The sequence below is a fragment of the Pelobates fuscus genome, chromosome 7 (genome assembly GCF_036172605.1).
Source record: "Pelobates fuscus isolate aPelFus1 chromosome 7, aPelFus1.pri, whole genome shotgun sequence".
In the NCBI taxonomy this organism is placed as follows: Eukaryota; Metazoa; Chordata; class Amphibia; order Anura; family Pelobatidae; genus Pelobates; species Pelobates fuscus.
Genome location: NC_086323.1, coordinates 78060861 through 78078597, shown reverse-complemented (window position 1 = coordinate 78078597; position 17737 = coordinate 78060861). Strand labels below are relative to the sequence as shown.

Sequence of the window (17737 nt, the reverse complement as noted above, 5' to 3'; positions counted from 1 at the left end):
AAAAGCGGTGTCTGCAACATCTCCCGCCTGCCACCAGCTATCAGGGAGGGGGGAAATACACTTTTTATTTATTTATTTATTTTTTGCTTCCCCCAATACAGCCCCTCAGCCTTTATCACCATTTACCCCCATTATCACCCATATACCACACTAGTCACTACCCCCACTATTGGGACCACTATAGCCATTATCCCCCTACTACAGTACTATTCTGCACTCACCACTGCCTCTGTCCCTCACTACAGCTCCTATACCTTAACTATTGCCACTATTCCCTCAATGTAGTCGCTACCCCATCATTGTAGCCGCTATCCCCATCCACTGTAGCTATCCACCTCCCACTTTAGCCATTGTCCCCACTACTGCAGCTATCGCTCACTACAGTCCCTATCCACCTTTACAGCTTCTATCCCCCTACTATAGATCCCGCCCCCCCTAGTATTTACACTATCCCCACACTGGTAGATTTCTCCCCCTCAACAAACATAAGAGCATTCACAATGCAATCATTATCCCCTCTTCTTACTTCTTACAATACAGCCAAAATATCCCTACATAAGCTCTGCTGCCCAAGTTTTATTCCCAAACACATTATACCCCATATTGCCCAAATGTATCCTACTGAACTTTTCCCCCATATTCCCTCCAGCACATTCATGCTCCATAACCTACACACTACAGCCATGGTCTACAGCCATACACATAAAACGCACAGACACTTCCCCACAACAGCCTCACCCCCACACATGCAACCTTAAAAGTATTATTTCCCTCCACAGCCCCACAAGCAGTATCTACTGAAACCAGCAACACCAGAACTAGCCTACCCTCACAAATGCAATACATAAAGCAGATTCCCCACAAAGGTGCAACGTCACAAGCAGCACTTGTACACACACCCTCTTCCAGCATTTATCATCTAAAATCCATTCAATTATACTCCAGGATAGTCATGTGTGTATATTTGAGGAAACTGGCCTTGGGGCAGCATTGCTAACCCATGGTATGTAGCATGGAATTGGTTATTACCTGTATTTTTCAGTGTAGCAGACGCCACCCATGTATAAGACAACCCCTATTTTTTTGAGCCCAAAATTAAGAAAAAATATTTTAGAGGTGACTTCTTAGGAGAACACACTTCTGATTCTCATGACTCCCCTCTGCTACAGTACTCTGTAAAGTTAATGGCTCTATAGTGCATGCTGGGATATCACAGTAGTATTCCCTCTGCTCCCTGATCCCCATTTCCTCCCTCATTAATATAAATCAGAAAGCAAGGCCTACCTTAGGTGGAACAAACCTTAATATGGCTGCCCCTTTTATGGTGTGGCATGTCTCTGGTGCTCAGTTTGTGGTAAGTGCTGATGTCTGCTGCAGCTCTGACGCATATAGGGACCTCTTCCTACTTGCCACAGGGTTCAGAAGTGGATCAGCGGAAGGGAGGCCAGGTATGTGTGTGGCACACTGAGGTGCAACAGGCATAATCTTGGCTTCAGCCCCATGCACGTGTTTTTTTTTTTTTTTTTTTTTTGTTTTTTTTAACCCCTGCGGTGACATTCCATGTAGAAGACGACCTCCAATTTTAGACAAATTTTTTTTTTTTGAAAGTCTTATACATAGAAAAATACAGTACATTCAATCCTTGAGATTGTAAGGTCAATGCTCATAAATGCTCATTGTGAAGTCTATAGAAAATTAGTAAAATGCCATTCAACACTTCTGACCCAAGTAGCATCTACTCAATAAGGTTGTCTAACTAGAAACACTGCTCTTATGACATGACACCGTCCGACAGGACAGCAAAGATTTTGCAATTATTTCCAATGGTCCAATCAGATGTTTAAAGAGTGTACATAACGGAGGTATGGCTTTTAGACAATGAACAATATCGTTCCACTCTGTATGATTGACCACAAGTGTCGGATCTATTGAGTGTTACATGCTTTTAGCATCACAATGCGGATAGGTTCAAACATGATTGACCCCGTTTAGAGGCAAAAGGTTTGAATTAATCTGTCATCACTGGTAAGAACAAACCGTACTTAATGTGCCATTAAACTTAAATAAAAAAATGTCTTTAAAAAAAATTACATACATTTGCATCTTTATAAGTGCACTTTGAATAGTGAAGAAAAAAGGAAAACCAGAAAGTCCACAAACACACAGTACACTTCTGGTCTATCCTTAAAAAGCATAGAAGCAGGTTTTTCCCCGGGTGACAGGCCGCAAGGGTTGCACATAGCGCATTTTAGTGGGGATGCGGGGTGCCTGTTCTATGACCGTTGTATGTGGATTTGCAAGCAGGTTCTGTACTGCTGCTGGAGGTGGGATATGATGTCACACCAGCAACAGTATAGAGCAGAAAGGATACAGGAAGTCAGTATGAAGACTAATCCTAGAAATAAACCACTGGACCCCAGGGATGAGGTTTCATTCCAGTTCCCTTTCAAGATAAAGAAATATATATATATATATATATATATATATATATAATTTTTTTTTTTCACCCCTCCTGGGTGCTATAGAGACCTTGGTCTGACATTCTGAGGGGTTTGCACGGTATCTCTGTTCCTAGAATTGCATTTTTCTGGACAGCGATCTTGGATGTCCCACCGGGAATCTGTTGAAGCCACTCTCCAAAGTTGGGGGTCACAGCCCCGAGTGCTCTTATCACAAATGGAACTACAACAGCCTTTTGTGGCAGTAGTTTGTGGCTGTGCGTATATAGGATTATAAGGTTTTTGTAAATATGAATGTGTAGTATATAAATGTGAGTATGTGTGCATAATATAACAAAAATGCGTTGGCGGTGAAGAATGAGTCTAAAAGTCTCCTTTCTTCCAGGTTCAAGTGGAAGTGAAATGCTTCTCTATGAGAAGCATTTTATTGGGTTGAGCAAAGCATTGATAAGAGAAGGGTTGCCACTGGGTAAAAAGGTAATATAACTATTTTTTTCTATTTATTTATGGAGGAAGATTTGACATTTGGAGGGTTAAAGGTTAATTCAAAAGTTCTAACCGAATATCAGTATTTTTGCATTGAAGTGTTCCTTTAAACACACACTTATACTGAACTTTTCTCTGACCTTAGATTTTATACTTTCTAACCCTGCCAAATCCTGTGTGGACCTATTTCTAAGTCGCTTATTCCAAATCTCCAGGCTCATTTAAAGGACCCTTGGTGCAAAACTTGACATCTATGACTTTTTTTTTTTACTGCATTTAAAAGCAATAGATAAATGTTTCTTTAAAGAATCAACAAATTATTAGTAAAATGTTATGACAGTCTCTTGTGATATTCGGTCGGTGTAGATATAGACCAGGACATAACAAACCACAATCTGCTTAGTTTCATCTTCAATTACATTAAAAAAAAAAAAGTTCAGCTAAAAAAAGTGTTCTGAACTGGGGGCTCCATTCTCTTTGTAGCACTGTTATTTACTTGTCCCTGTCCCACGTCGGTCTCATTCTGTTCTTGTCTGTCTGTCCTACATCCGTTTGTTTCCTGGGACATTTGGAGTAAAACAAATAAGTGCATACCCCCTTAGGCAAAATGTTTGAATTTTTAGGACAGAAATTGGCAGCTGTGTTTGCCACACAGCAGTAAAATGAACCTATCCAGTTCCTCAAAGCGTTTTATTTGGAATGTATTTTAAAGAGCTGTGTAAGGTTTTACTAGCAACTATATAACACTGTAATCGTGCTGTCATAAAGAGGTTATTTCAGGTTACAATTGGCTTTCCCTCCTATTTCCTGATATTCTCAAAGCCACATATTGTATGGGATTTAATAGAACAATATGTAGTTTAACTTGTTAAAGGGATAGTTGGCAAAATATGTAAAAAGAACAGATTTAAGTTACAGGGTTATTTATTCTGGGCTATTGAATTCCAAACTTAAGACCAGGGTAGCTGAACTGTAATCATAGCTGAGAATTTATGCAATTTGGCTGTTTTAGTCTTAATTTGAAATTCACTTAGAACCTCCCTTTGGATTCTCGCTTTAGTGAATACCTTATTATTTACAAAAAATACCTTTTTTGTATTTAAGAAAAATGGCAAAACAAGGTTTAAAAAAAATCTTATTGTTTAAAATCCAAAGTATTAAAACTGTAAATTATTAGTTGGACAAACTTGTTTGTACCGATATCTATGAACTTTCAGGCCGATAGCCAATAATTTACCGATATTCTGTACCATTTAAAACACAAACTATTTTTAAAGGTAAATGCACATATATATATATATATATATCTATATATAGATAGATATATATATAGATAGATATATATATAGATAGATATATATAGATAGATATAGATAGATAGATATATATAGATAGATATAGATAGATAGATATATATAGATAGATAGATATATATAGATAGATATATAGATATATAGATATATAGATATAGATATATAGATATATAGATATAGATATAGATATATAGATATATATATATATATATATAGATATAGATATTACTGGAAGAGAAATATTCCTGTAGAATTTTTTTTTTCTCTTAAATGAATCTTGTTAGAAAGGGGAATGGGCTTTATCTTATGATTTGGTAAGCTTGACAAAATCTTATAATTTTGTTTTATTTTGTTGAAAAACAAATGTTTGGCAGCATAACCTTTTTTTCCCACTCAAAGAGTTAACCACTTGCACATAGTGAGAGAAGGGCTAGGCATGGAATAAGGTAACACCCTATGGGGTTTCTGTCTGCCAAAGAAAAGCCTGTTTATTCTATGTTTTAATGCCTGGGCTTGACCTCTGACATTGCAGTCATTGTGTAGCCAGGTGCAGGTTTCAGTAAGGTTCACGCACTGTTAACTCTATAGCTGCCAATCATGCCTACAATAACATGTAACAGATTTTAAAACAAAGTTATTTTCTTACATTCTTTTGCTACATTTTAATGCATGCTCCGTATTTAGATATCTGAATATTTTTTTTATTTTACTAAATTAGCTTTTTCCTTTTTAGATGGATAGTTTTGTGTATAAATGTTTTTTTTTAATGTGGGATAAAGTACACATACATAATCACACACATACATAAACTGTATTATACACTGTCTGAACAGATACTCTGCTCTACATAAGCCACACATACAAACCCCATAATTATCATGTGTTTCGATTGGAGACCCATTTTCCATGGTTCCACACTCTCCGATCGTTACTCCATAACTTAGGAACGAATAGCGTAGTTACACTAACATAAACTCAAGTCCACAAAGTTCCACCTTCCACATGTCCTATAATGTCTATTTGTACTCTTGATCCACGGGTAGCTGCACTAAACTGTATTGCTCACATTGATTACCAGAGAATGAATGGAATAGTGTACTGGACGACAGAATGGCGTGGGAAAAATATAGATTAATTTTTAAAGTTTACTAGATTACAATGTTTTGGGCTATTGCTCCCTTGGCTTTAACCTCTTAAATCATAGCATGCTCTTCCAGCTGTTTGAAATTAGTCACTTACCTCCTCATTCCCTTAGCATGTTACCAGTTACTGCAATTATGCTATTAATTCTGTCTGCCATTACCTCCAAATTCCACTGCTACTTCTAGTTTCCTCTGCCCACTTACCCCTTTAGATTGAAGCTCACGGGCAGGGCCCTATATCTTTTTGTATTGGTCTGTTTACATTGTATTGTCTTTTTCACAATTGTACAGTGCTGCAGAATATGTTGGCATTTTATAAATGCCAGTAATATGTCCCTCTTGATGTGGTCTTCTTCCAGTGCAGAGAGCTGCCACGCAACTCGGTGTAAAAATTAATATTTGAAACGAAATTGCCATGTAAAGCCATAACATCAGCACAGTGCAGGTGGGGTAATCTACAGTAACCTCTACCACTTTTACTACGTAATGTGTGCCACTACCACAGTGCCATCTTGCTTCACCCTGAGTTTACTTCCAGCTCTTTCAATAGGGGAGTTCACTGATGGTGCAAATAACACACATTTTGAATACCTTTTCACATACATTCTATACATTGGTCTGTATAGAATACTCATATAATCGTTATATATAGCTCTACAAAAAACAAATATACAGCAAAAAATACTTATATGAGCCGTAGCTTCCCAGGTGGTCCCAAATCACTTTTTTTTTTATTTTTATTTTTTTTTTATAGCTTTGATATCTTCTGTATATTAAAGGTAAACACCTGCTTTCTATATTAGACATGTTTCCTGCTCTATACAGATAATCCCCACTTACCGACCAGTTTATGTTCTTACGACCCGGTTGTAAAACTAATTGTTTTATGTTTCGGGAAATTTTCCCGAACATAGATTAGAGGGATTCCCTGCTCTGCTGCGCTTGCCTTTGTACGGAAAAATTAACCCAAACGTAGATATATGCACCAGAGCAGGGAATCCCTCTAATCTATGTTCAGGATAAATTCCCTGAACATAGATCAGCTCTCTAACGTGGGGAATACCCTGAATCCCCACGCTAGAGAGCTGGTCGTAAGTGCAAGCCGTAGAAAACAGGTAGGTCGTAAAGGGAGGACCACATGTATATTATAAATACGGCTTTTCTTCTAATGTAGATAGGAGTGCCGCTCTGTGCTTCATATGCATAAGCACTCATTCTCTAATAACTATATCAGAGAGGTTGATTATTGATATTTTTTAATATTTATTTCCACGGTAATATACAGTTTATAATGGATAATGCAGTCACTGTTTGTCCGTGATTAATACTTATTGCCAGCATTCTTATCAAATGGATGCGGAATACTTCTTGACAGATACACATTAACAGTTGAAATTGAATATCTGCCACAAATGGCATGTATTATACGTGGATGATGATCAATAATGTATTGTGTGCACAATCTAATAGAAAGCTTACAGTATCTCTGGCAAATCCCCTAATGCATAGGTGTCCATGCAATAAGGATAGGATGTCACAAGCATTCAGTGAAGAAGCAGGTTACCATGGACAATGAAATGGAATTGAGAATAATTCACTTATCGATCTTTCATTCACCGAATTGGTCTGTAGGGGCCATTTAGGAATGTTCCATAGAAAATACCTCTAGACATTTGTTTATGTGAAAATGGCATGGGAGCTGGCACACACAGGCAATTAGTGCTGTCCTATCTGTGGTAATACATAAGCCTACCCAGGATAGGTCTCAAAATCAACACAGTTGGTAGGTTTGTCCTTGCAGTGAAGCCATTAAATTTTCATTGCTGATTCAAGGACCAATGTGTTTAAAGGGACAATATAGTCACCAGAACTTATTTTATTGATTTGTTCTGCTGAGTAGAATCGTTAATTTCAAGCTTTTTGCAGCAAACACTCTGCTTTTAGGAGAAAATGCAGTGTTTTCATTACTGCCTAGGGATACCGCCACTGGCTCCTTCTCAAATGGCTGGTAGAGGTGCATCCTGGGGCAGTGCTGCACCCTCTGCATGGAGACACTGAACTTTCCTCATAGAGATGCATTGATTCAATTAATCTATGATGAGATGCTGATTGGCCAGGGCTGTGCTTAGCTTGTGCTGGCTCTGTCCCTGATCTGCCTCCTTGACAGTCTCAGCCAATCCTATGTGAAAGCATTGTGATTGGCTCAGAGAATCACTTCTGATGTCATCATCCAAGCAGGCAGATCAGGAGCAGATCCATCAGCAGCAGACGTGAGTAAAGGTAAGATTGTGCTATATTTAGGGAGGCAAGGAAGGTCAGGGGGCTAGATGGTGTTTTTAACACTACAGGGTCAGGAATACATGTTGTGTTCCTGACCCTATAGTGTTACTTTAATGGTCTTTATCAAAATGATTGATGTCACTTAATGTATAGTAAAAGGAACACTCTCTCACATTGCAACATCGTCTCACTGACGTTCTTAATGGGGGAAGGAGTGTCCAGGCACTGTCTCACCTTCAGGGGTTAAACCATTTCCCAAGGGTTTTACCCTGAAACACAGTTGTCACTCGGCTTCCTTCCTTTTAGCCAATGAGCTGAAATAGCCATGGGGGTAGGAGTGCTTATGCTTCTTTCAGAGATGTCATTTTTAACGGAGATCACAAAGATGAATAACTTTGTTATGCTTCAATGGAGCACTATAGGGTCAGAAACACAAACATGTATACCTGACCTTATAGTGTTAAAGCCACCATCTAGGCCCCCTCTTACGTCCCTAAATATAGTAAAAATCTGAAGGTGCTGCCTCTGCCTATGAACTGCCTTTGTCTGCTGACATCAGAAGTGGTGGCCTGATCCAATCACAATGCTTCTCCATAGGACTGACACGGAGGCAGATCAGGGGCAGAGATTCAAACACAGCCTTGGCCAATCAGCATCTCCTCATAGAGATGAATTGAGTCAATGAACCTCTATGAGGAAAGTTCAATGTCTGCTTGCAGAGGGAGGAGATACTGAATGGCAGTGCTGCTTACTCTGCCCCAGGAAACCTATCTAGCAGCCATCTGTGGAGTGTCCAGTGGAGTTATCACTAGGCTATAATTTAATGTAATGTCTCTGAAAAGACAGTGTTTACAGCAAAAAGCCTGAAAGGAATGATTCTACTTACCAGAACAAATGCAAAAAGGTGTAGTTGTTCTGGTGACTATAGTGTCCCTTTAACAAAATCCTGTTGGTTTGTGAAGAAAAAATTAAATCCGAATAACAATTTTTTTTTTCCAAACTTTGTGCCCTAATGGTTTGCTTTTATGAATCTTAAAATGCCTATTTTGGCTGAGAATTTTGAATGCAACATGTTGGAGAAATGGAACCTTGTTTTTCTTTTCAGCAGTGAAAGCAAAGTGTATTGACAGAACTGTAAAAAATAAACACAAAATTCAAAAAAGGCAGGAATAGCATGACTTCCGGAGAGCTTCTTACCTCTTCATACCTGTCCCTCAGGGAATATTAAAAGAATCATAAACGATAGCTGTGTAATCCGAGGTTTACGGCTTATTAAAAGGATGTTCCAGCCTGGATTTTATGGTCCACTTTGACAAGTCTGGTGTATTTCAAACATATTTCATATAGTGGAGCAAAAAAAAAAAAAATGTATGCTCTGCTGATTAGTTCACCATGTTGATTATGCTTTACAGTCCATATTGCACAGTAGTGATATCATCCATGCAAAAAGGTTTGATAAAAGCCGGTATGGCAGAAACGTTATTTATGACACCATAATGGATCACTTGGAGAATTTTGCTGGATATTTCATTTCATTACTTACTGGCTGTGGGTAGACCCGGTATCCATGCATGATTTGTGGTGGACATAGTCCTCACTGTATTATGATTATAGATGTTTAAAACCAAAACCTGCATTACTTAAAATAAAAGTGGAAAGCAAACTTTCTAATCTCAAAGTTGTATTCCGCTTCCCACAGATCACCTCCCAGATAGGGGTCTTGTATAGATATAACAATATACAAACGAGAACACTTGTGATACAGCTGATAAGTTCCTAAGAACAAATTAATAAACAGAACATATTCAGGGCCGTCTTAAAGGGGGGCAAACAGGGTAGCTGCCCTGGGCCCAGTTACTTATGTGCCCCCCCCGCTGGCATCCAAACCCTGTGGGCTGCGGCACATGATGTAATCGGGGACCCCTGGCCCTTTAAGAGTGCTCCAAACTGGGCCCCTTTTTAATGTCTGCTGGGAGGAAGTGAGGTGAGATCACTTCCTCTCAAGTAACAGTGCTGCTGGGGAGGTGAAGGAGGCATACACAGGAGGAGGAGAGGGACTGAGAAAGTCAGACTCCCATCAGCCTTGGCCATCCAGCTCCCACTGGAAGCCAGTGAAGTCACCCTTCTGTACTCAAAAGGTAAGACAGAAAGGTGGCTAAAATATGATGAAATTGGTGTGTGTGTGTGTACACCTGGGTCTGAGTCAGTGCATCTGGCTGTGTGTGTTCATCCAAGCATTCCAATACCACCACTCCACACACATACACTAACACTGCATAGATATACACCCCTACATTCCAACACTAACACTGCACACACATACACTCATGCGTTCCAACATTGCACACACATACACCACTGCATATGTGTCTGTGTTCGGGTTTGTGTCCTCAGTGTTTGTGTAAGTGTGCATCTGCGTGTATGTGGCAATGCATACATCCCAGCATTGCAACGCCAACACTGCACACAAATACACCTCTGCATGTGTATCTGCGTGTGTACATCTGTCAGTGTATCTGTGTGTGGATGTGCCAGTGTGTATCTGATACAGACACTGGTGCGCACACACACACAAAGTTTGTGTATCTGCGTGTCAATGTTTAGTGTAGATCTGTGTTAGCATGTATGTGCATGCATCCAGGCAATTAAACACACCGCTGCAAACACAATCATTATATACAAACACACCCCTGAATTCAAACTACAAAACTGTATACAAACATGCCCTTCACTCATACCAATATTACACACAAATGTACATCTGCATTTAAGACACTACATCCAAACACACCCTGTATGCAATTACAAACGTTGCATACAAACACATCCCTATATTAAAAAGCTAAAATGATATACAAACACCAACACTACACACAAAAGCACACCTGCATTTAAAAGCCAACACTACATACAAACGCAAAAACACTACACACCACAAGTACACACACTCTATACAAAAACATGCTTACATTCAAATTCACAAATACAACCCAACAAGAATGGCCAAATGGTAGATCCCCAGCTGGCATAGCATTGTGGGAATTGTATGACCGATGGGTATCCTCTTTTCTCCACTCTTGCGCTAGAGGGGAGACGCAAAAATAATTCTACATTAGTTCCACCACTGATTGCTTGCCAGGGAGCTGGGGGTTGGGAGTGGGGGGGAAGGTAGGGGAGGGACATGAGAGCAGGTTCCAAGGGGAGGCCCAAGCAAATACTTGCCCAGGGTCCAATTGATATTAAAGATGGACATAGTGTAATATAGCTTAAAACCATAACAATCACACAATTTTATGTAACACTCACAAATGTGTATATTTTAAAGAGATTCAAAGGTGCCTCCCCCAATGGTAAGGGGGGGGGGGGCTGTAGCCTTCGAACGATCACTGCTCTCAACCAGGTTCAGACAGAAGCTTGAAAAAGACCTGGAAGGGTCGAAACATTGCTGCTCTTGCCCCAATAAATCCCACTAACAGTTTAGATGATATGCTTTCCTGAAGTGTGTTTTCAAAGATTTTTTTTTTTTTTTTTTTTTTTTTTGAATGAGTGGAGACTGGGTGAAAGTCTAACCGAGAAGTGACAGGGTGTTCCACAGTAAAGGTGCAACCCTGGAGAAGTGTTGGAGGGGAGCGTCAGATGTGGGAGTACGGGCAGGGGATAGGCGTAGGTCTTCGGCAGAGCGCAGGGGCCTCAATGGGACATATTTGTGTATTGGGGAGGATAGGTATACATCTAATAAGTGCGGATACAACCACCAAATGCACTATGGAAGAAGTATTTTCATATATATCATATATTTTTGGACCATGCTATCTATACCATGTTATGTATACCGGATTTATTTTTTTGTTGTTGCTATTTTTGTCACAACCATGATATGTTTTATATTGGTATTTGGCTTTCTCCACTATTTAATCTGAACCTGTTAAAAAGATTGTGAGGCAAAGGGATGCCATATACTCTCTTGCTAGGCATAATATATATATGTGTGTGTGTGTGTGTGTGTGTGTATATTATACATTATTTTATTTTTTATTCTGTTAATTTTTTTTCTCCTTAAGAATGTTGGTGAGGTCAAAGGGCTAGTGTGCCAACTCAGCATTGATCCTAAAAAGGATAAAATAACATTTTCTTTTTCAGAATTGGCTATACTAGAGGTTGAGGCAAAATGGAGCCTTCAATTTTGATTAAACTCACAGGAATTAATTGGGTTTTCAAGCATTGAATAGCCTCTGAATGGCCACATTCTGGGAATTCAACTAGCTAGTTCAGAGATAATTAATTTGGCCTCTGGCTCTATGAATTGCTCGAAGGAATCACAAAAGTAATCAATAAATAAAACCAAGGGTCCCCAGGTTCCTCCAATAAGTGCAAAGACTGTCTCTCTCCTCTTCCATAAGCAGGTCCCTCCTGATTTATGGCCGGTCCAATAGAGCCGAACATTAATTAAGTAATCTCACATCTAACCACATAGAAAGGGATAGGAACTGTTAGTAAGATTCAGATTAGATTTGTACATATGTTAATGCTGAAATTCTGTGTTTGATAAATTCCATGAATCCACTTCCTTGTGTGCACACAATAGGTCTGATAATGGGAGAGGTTCATCAAGGCAAAATTCATGCTATGGGGCAAAATACCAAATGATATTCCAGTTGCCATGGAATCAATGTATATCTGTTTTTAGAACTTTTTTGGAGAAGAATTTATGAGATTTCTGCATAACTTTGCAGATATAATATGGGAAAGAGCAAACACAAGACAGGGGAGAACCTTTTTTTTATTTTTATTTTTTTAAATCTTTTCACATAAACCCCCAACCCTAAACAGACCATCCAAAGTACTTGATTCTGCTGCTGGTGATAATAGAGAAAACGTATGGTAATACAAATGTTAAGAGTAACATCTGTCATCTAAATATTTTGTCTTTCAGGCAACATGGCGGCGTCATTGTGGTGAAACTAAACACTTATGATCTCTCAAAATAAATTGCCAGAGGTGAGATGAGGTCTGTATGCATAGGTCTGGATTTGGGGGATTATACCTTACTCTGATTCCAATGAAGAAAATCCCAGTTATTCAGCTTCTTGACATGAGGATTAAATGCTATTTGAAGGGTCACTGGGGATAAGCATACATATCGTTTTGTAAAACCCCACTAGTTTAGCTTCCCAGATGTCTCTTCAGATTACTCAAGATTCTCAAATATTTCTCCAACTGAATTTTAAACTGAATGTCGGGGGCGACAATCTGCTGTATGATATAGGAGAAGATGTGGGGAAGCTTACCTTATATAAGCGAGAGAAAACCCAGTCTATTCTTATTTCATACATGCACAAAGATGCATGCTTCAAATCTCTTAATGTGTTGTGTCCCTGCAGAAATGTATTGGAAACTGAAGTCAGGGTTCCTTTTACACAATTTATATGTGGGTTTAATGTATATATCGAAATGTTCCAGATTCTCCAATTTGTTTGTTTGTTTTTTAAAATGGATATCATAAAAATCTAGATTTCCCTCTGTAACCTTTATATATTTTTCTCAGAATGTGATTCTATTTTTTTGTAGCTGTTCCAAAAAAATGGTAAATAGTGCACGCTATGGTTATTTATGTAGAGCTTCTCAGAGGAATTTATGTACGAATTGGTTGGTGGGACTTTACTTAGGTTGATATGGACTCGTAGCATTAAAAAAGGAGCGTTGAAAAAATTTGCAAATGAAATGCAAGCAATGGGTTGGAGAACACATCACAACTCACTGTTTAGTGAATACATTCCTGAGTGTCTATAGCGCTACATAAATTGGAATACTGGTTAATGCACGCAAGAACAAGTCTCTTCAATCTCATCCAATCTGTATGGTATTGATAGGCTTAGAGCTGTGGATGAGCTAGCACATTTTTTTTCAGACTTGCGTTATACATAATATTTGCACACATTTCTCAGATATGAAAAAAAGAAAAGGATTCTTGCATACATAAAATAAACTTGAAAAGAGTCAGTAAGTTATCTGGCAGGACCGGTATCGGGGAAGACCCATGCATGTGAGGAGATACTAGAGCTCTGGATTTTTAACTGGTCCCGGGGAGGTAGCACATTTTTGGCACGTTTGGCCTTATTTCAAGCTTCCCTCGTCTTTCCTGTCTCCCCAATCAGGTTTCCAGCTTTTTTTGTATAATCGCCTTTATTATATTTGACCAGCCTTTTCCTCCATCTTCCAGTCTTTCTCCAAATATCCCTTTAATCAAGAATATTGATTCATCAATTGCAACATTAACAGAACTAGACCTAGTTAAAAAAAATAATTAAAAACAAATATAAAATGTATCCAGATAACATTGCCAAATTGATAAGATTATGGTGGGCAATGTATTGATTGTTGCATCTTCTATTCCCTGATAGTACGTCATCAAATATACCATTCCTTAAAGAGTTTTATATCTTGTATTAGACAATAAATGTTATGAACTGTCCCTCCAACAACACCTCCAGTAATAGTCTAATTAAAATACCACTGGAATGTATGGGAAGCAATAAAAAGGCATATTCACTCAAGACCTTTAATTGACTGGTCCTATTAGATTTTTTTTTATAGATGTCATTGCTTGTTATACACCTTTAATGTTTTAATATACAATCACTAATATTGTAATGCTATGTGTGATTGGTTTTTTTTCTACTTAAAAAAGGAACATTTTTCAAATATTGCTATAACAATCCTTTGATTAGAGACCACATTTTCTCTATGGAGAAGTGAAATCACTTAGCTACTTTAGGTTCCAGCCCCTATGCATCTTGCTACATTATGTTTCTTAAAATAGTTTCTGAATTCTTATTTAATCTTCGATGGCTGTATGCAGCTGTTAAATAATCTATAGTAGATTTATGCATTCAGGTTCAAACAATTTGTGATTAGTCCAAAATTTGGGCATCAATTTATTTGTCTGAAATCCTGAACTTCTAAACCCTATTTGGACAAATCACCACACAAAGAAAACAGGCAATGGACGAAACCGCTTTGTTATTTTGAGTTCCATCTGTGGTACAAAAAATATGATCTACTGTAAATGGCAAGAGTGAATCAAAGTATGTGTAAAGGATGAATAACCCAAGTAAAATAACTAATAAGAAATGGTTGGGTAAGATCTCACCAAATTTGGGCAACAATGTAGTGGCTGGTTAATCAGGATTCAGTTACCCATACCTCTATAAAATAAAATATGTATAAAAAACGCATCTGCTCACGGCTCTAGGTCAATATGTATGGAACGGGAAAAAACCTAGGCTTCGCCATGCACTATTAACACAACCAAAAGACTGGGGCGGACTGGCGCTGCCGGATTTCACCCTCTACTACAGGATAATGGAATGGACTAAATCTGGGATTCATAAACTTTGGAAACAGGCAGAGGAACATGAAGCAGGCATGCCGGTTGCAGTTTTGCCATGGCTGCCACCAGAGGCCCCAATAGGGGACGCAAAACAATCCCCCTACACAAGAGCGACCCTACGGGAATGGAATCGCACAAAAAGGGAGACACGGCCTAACCACACAACCTACACCCCTATTACCACTTACGCACAACCCGAACTTTCCACCGGGCCTAGACCCAAGAGCGTTCAAAGACTTAATTCAGGACCCAATACCCAGACTTAAGCACATACACACAACAGAAGGCATTAAGACACTCGAGGACCTACGGGACACACCCTCCTAACACAACTAAAATACAAACAAATCCGCAGCTATATTGCCTCACTCCCACAGGGACCGATCCTAACACGTGCAACCACCGCCTTTGAGAATCTTTGCCTAGATCTGAACCCACTTGCACACTGGGTTTCCATTCTATACACCCTACTACTAACACTCACACCTATAGAACAACCACGATTCTTCAGGAAGTGGGAGGCGGCTCTGGGCCACACACTGGAGAAAGGAGACTGGGAGAAAATATGCTATCTTACTCACCATTGCTCCAGCTTTAGTAAGACGCAAGAAATGGCCTATAAACTGTTGACACAATGGTACTACACCCCCGAGATACTACATGCACGAATCCCGTCGCACTCCCCTCAGTGTTGGCGATGCGAAGAGGAAAAGGGCACTCATTTACACATCTGGTGGGACTGCAAAAAGATAACCCCATACTGGAAAGACATACACAAGATACTGAAACGGTTCACAGACGACCCACCACCATTCAACCCAGCAGCCATGCTGCTACACCACACCAAGATCCCCAGAACTGCATACAAGAAATCGCTCACAATACGCATACTGAACATGGTCAAAACACTAATACCACAGTTCTGGAAACGAGACACCCCTCCCCTAAAAACATGGTTCACACAAATGGAGGAACTAAGATCCCTAGAAGAACTCCATAATACCACAAACGACACATTCCAAAAATACCTCAACAGATGGACACACTGGATTTTGCAGACAACCAAACCTGACTTCACTACCATGCTACAAGCTACACCCTCACACTAGAACACAGACATCTCAAAAGTAGAGAAGAGGGAGATCACGGCCCTTTCACGTAACAGAGCCCCCCGTAACCCCACCATGCCGAAACCGAAACCCCCACCCCACACCAAAGCAGTCACAGGGAGCCTAGACACATAGACAATACACACGTACGATCTGACAGGCGAACAGCTGGGGGATAGGAACAAGACAGGCACACAGACAACCCCCCACGGGACCAGAGGGTATGAGACGAAGTAACCACAAACCCACCCATTAGACACCCATCGGCCCAAACGAGACCCCAAGACACAGAGAAATAGGTGATTCGAACTACTACACGATACGAGGGCGGTACGGCCTAACTGCCCCACTAAGAGGCGGATCAGAGGATCTCAGGGCCTCGGCTGCTGCGGGACCTTCCTTGACACACACACACTCTCACAACAAAAGTAACGACACACACACATTCGCTACCAGGAGAAACACGTGGGACTTATGAGTCCAACGAGACCACGGACATGCAAACTTATCTGAATGGGCTATTGACATATGGTTTTCAATTGTTATAAGCTATAGGCTCCAAGGGACCGGCAGGTCTCACAGTTCTACGCACTGAAATACGAATACTAACATTATGCCAGATAAGGAGCCTGCGAGGCCACAGAAGCCCGGTGCGCAAATGCCCACATATTGACGTGACTATTTGAATACTAATAGAGAGACGCCATAATATATCGGGGACTTGCATACCATGGGCAATAACCCGTGACCTGCGTGTCCTCAGTCATTTAATGTACCATGTGAAAATACTACCTACTGTTTATACTCCACGGGACCTGCGAGTCCAACACGCAATTACTACTTGTGTTACGACGTGACCTGCGAGTCACCACAATATGTATGCATGAATCAGCTATACCTGTTTCCCTGTTATTTCAACACAAAAGTTACTAAACGAAATTAATGGGACCTGCGTGTCCTGGTTGAATATCTCATATGACATGACCGAAACTAAAAAATATAAAACAACCAATAAAAAATATATTTACAAATAAATAAATGCATAACTATAAAAAGAGGATTCATTCACTAAACGGGAAAGTGTTGAAAAATTAAACCCTGTTAACTAAGCAGAATTATATTTCCAATTCTACTATTACCAGCTTATTTTATCCCCTAAATTCAGCAGACGGCATGCCAGTATTTAATGATGAGTATTATCTTCTAACCTGTTTTTGTAGATTTTGTCTCAATATGGCATGGTACCAGGCTTTGTAAGAGTTTTAGTGAAACCCACAGAGTGATGTCATGACATTAATTGCTTCCTTAATATAATGTGAATATTGGGCACTGGGTACAAATAAAATGCTTGTTTCTTTGAACAGTGTTCTTCTTAATAACTAACATTTTCTATCAGTAAATCCTACCCCAGCTGTGAGGGGAAAAGTGGGTCACTGCATGTGAGATTTTCTCTGTGCAGCTCATCAGTTGAGGCTGATCATGAAGGGGTTACATTAATCCCCCATATTACATTGCTTTACATCTTTTTTTGCATCCATTTCCCCCATCTGTGCTCTTA

At 39.5% G+C, this 17737-nt stretch overlaps 1 long non-coding RNA gene across 1 annotated transcript in view; it reads left to right on the top strand.

Moving 5' to 3' along the window:
• LOC134568685 (uncharacterized) overlaps nucleotides 1-12674 on the top strand; it is a 34222-nt gene extending 21548 nt beyond the window's left edge. The window contains exons 2-3 of the long non-coding RNA XR_010084054.1: nucleotides 2845-2936; nucleotides 12614-12674. This is a non-coding gene — a long non-coding RNA (uncharacterized LOC134568685). The remainder of the gene's footprint in view (nucleotides 1-2844; nucleotides 2937-12613) is intronic.
• Nucleotides 12675-17737: the final 5063 nt, after the last annotated feature.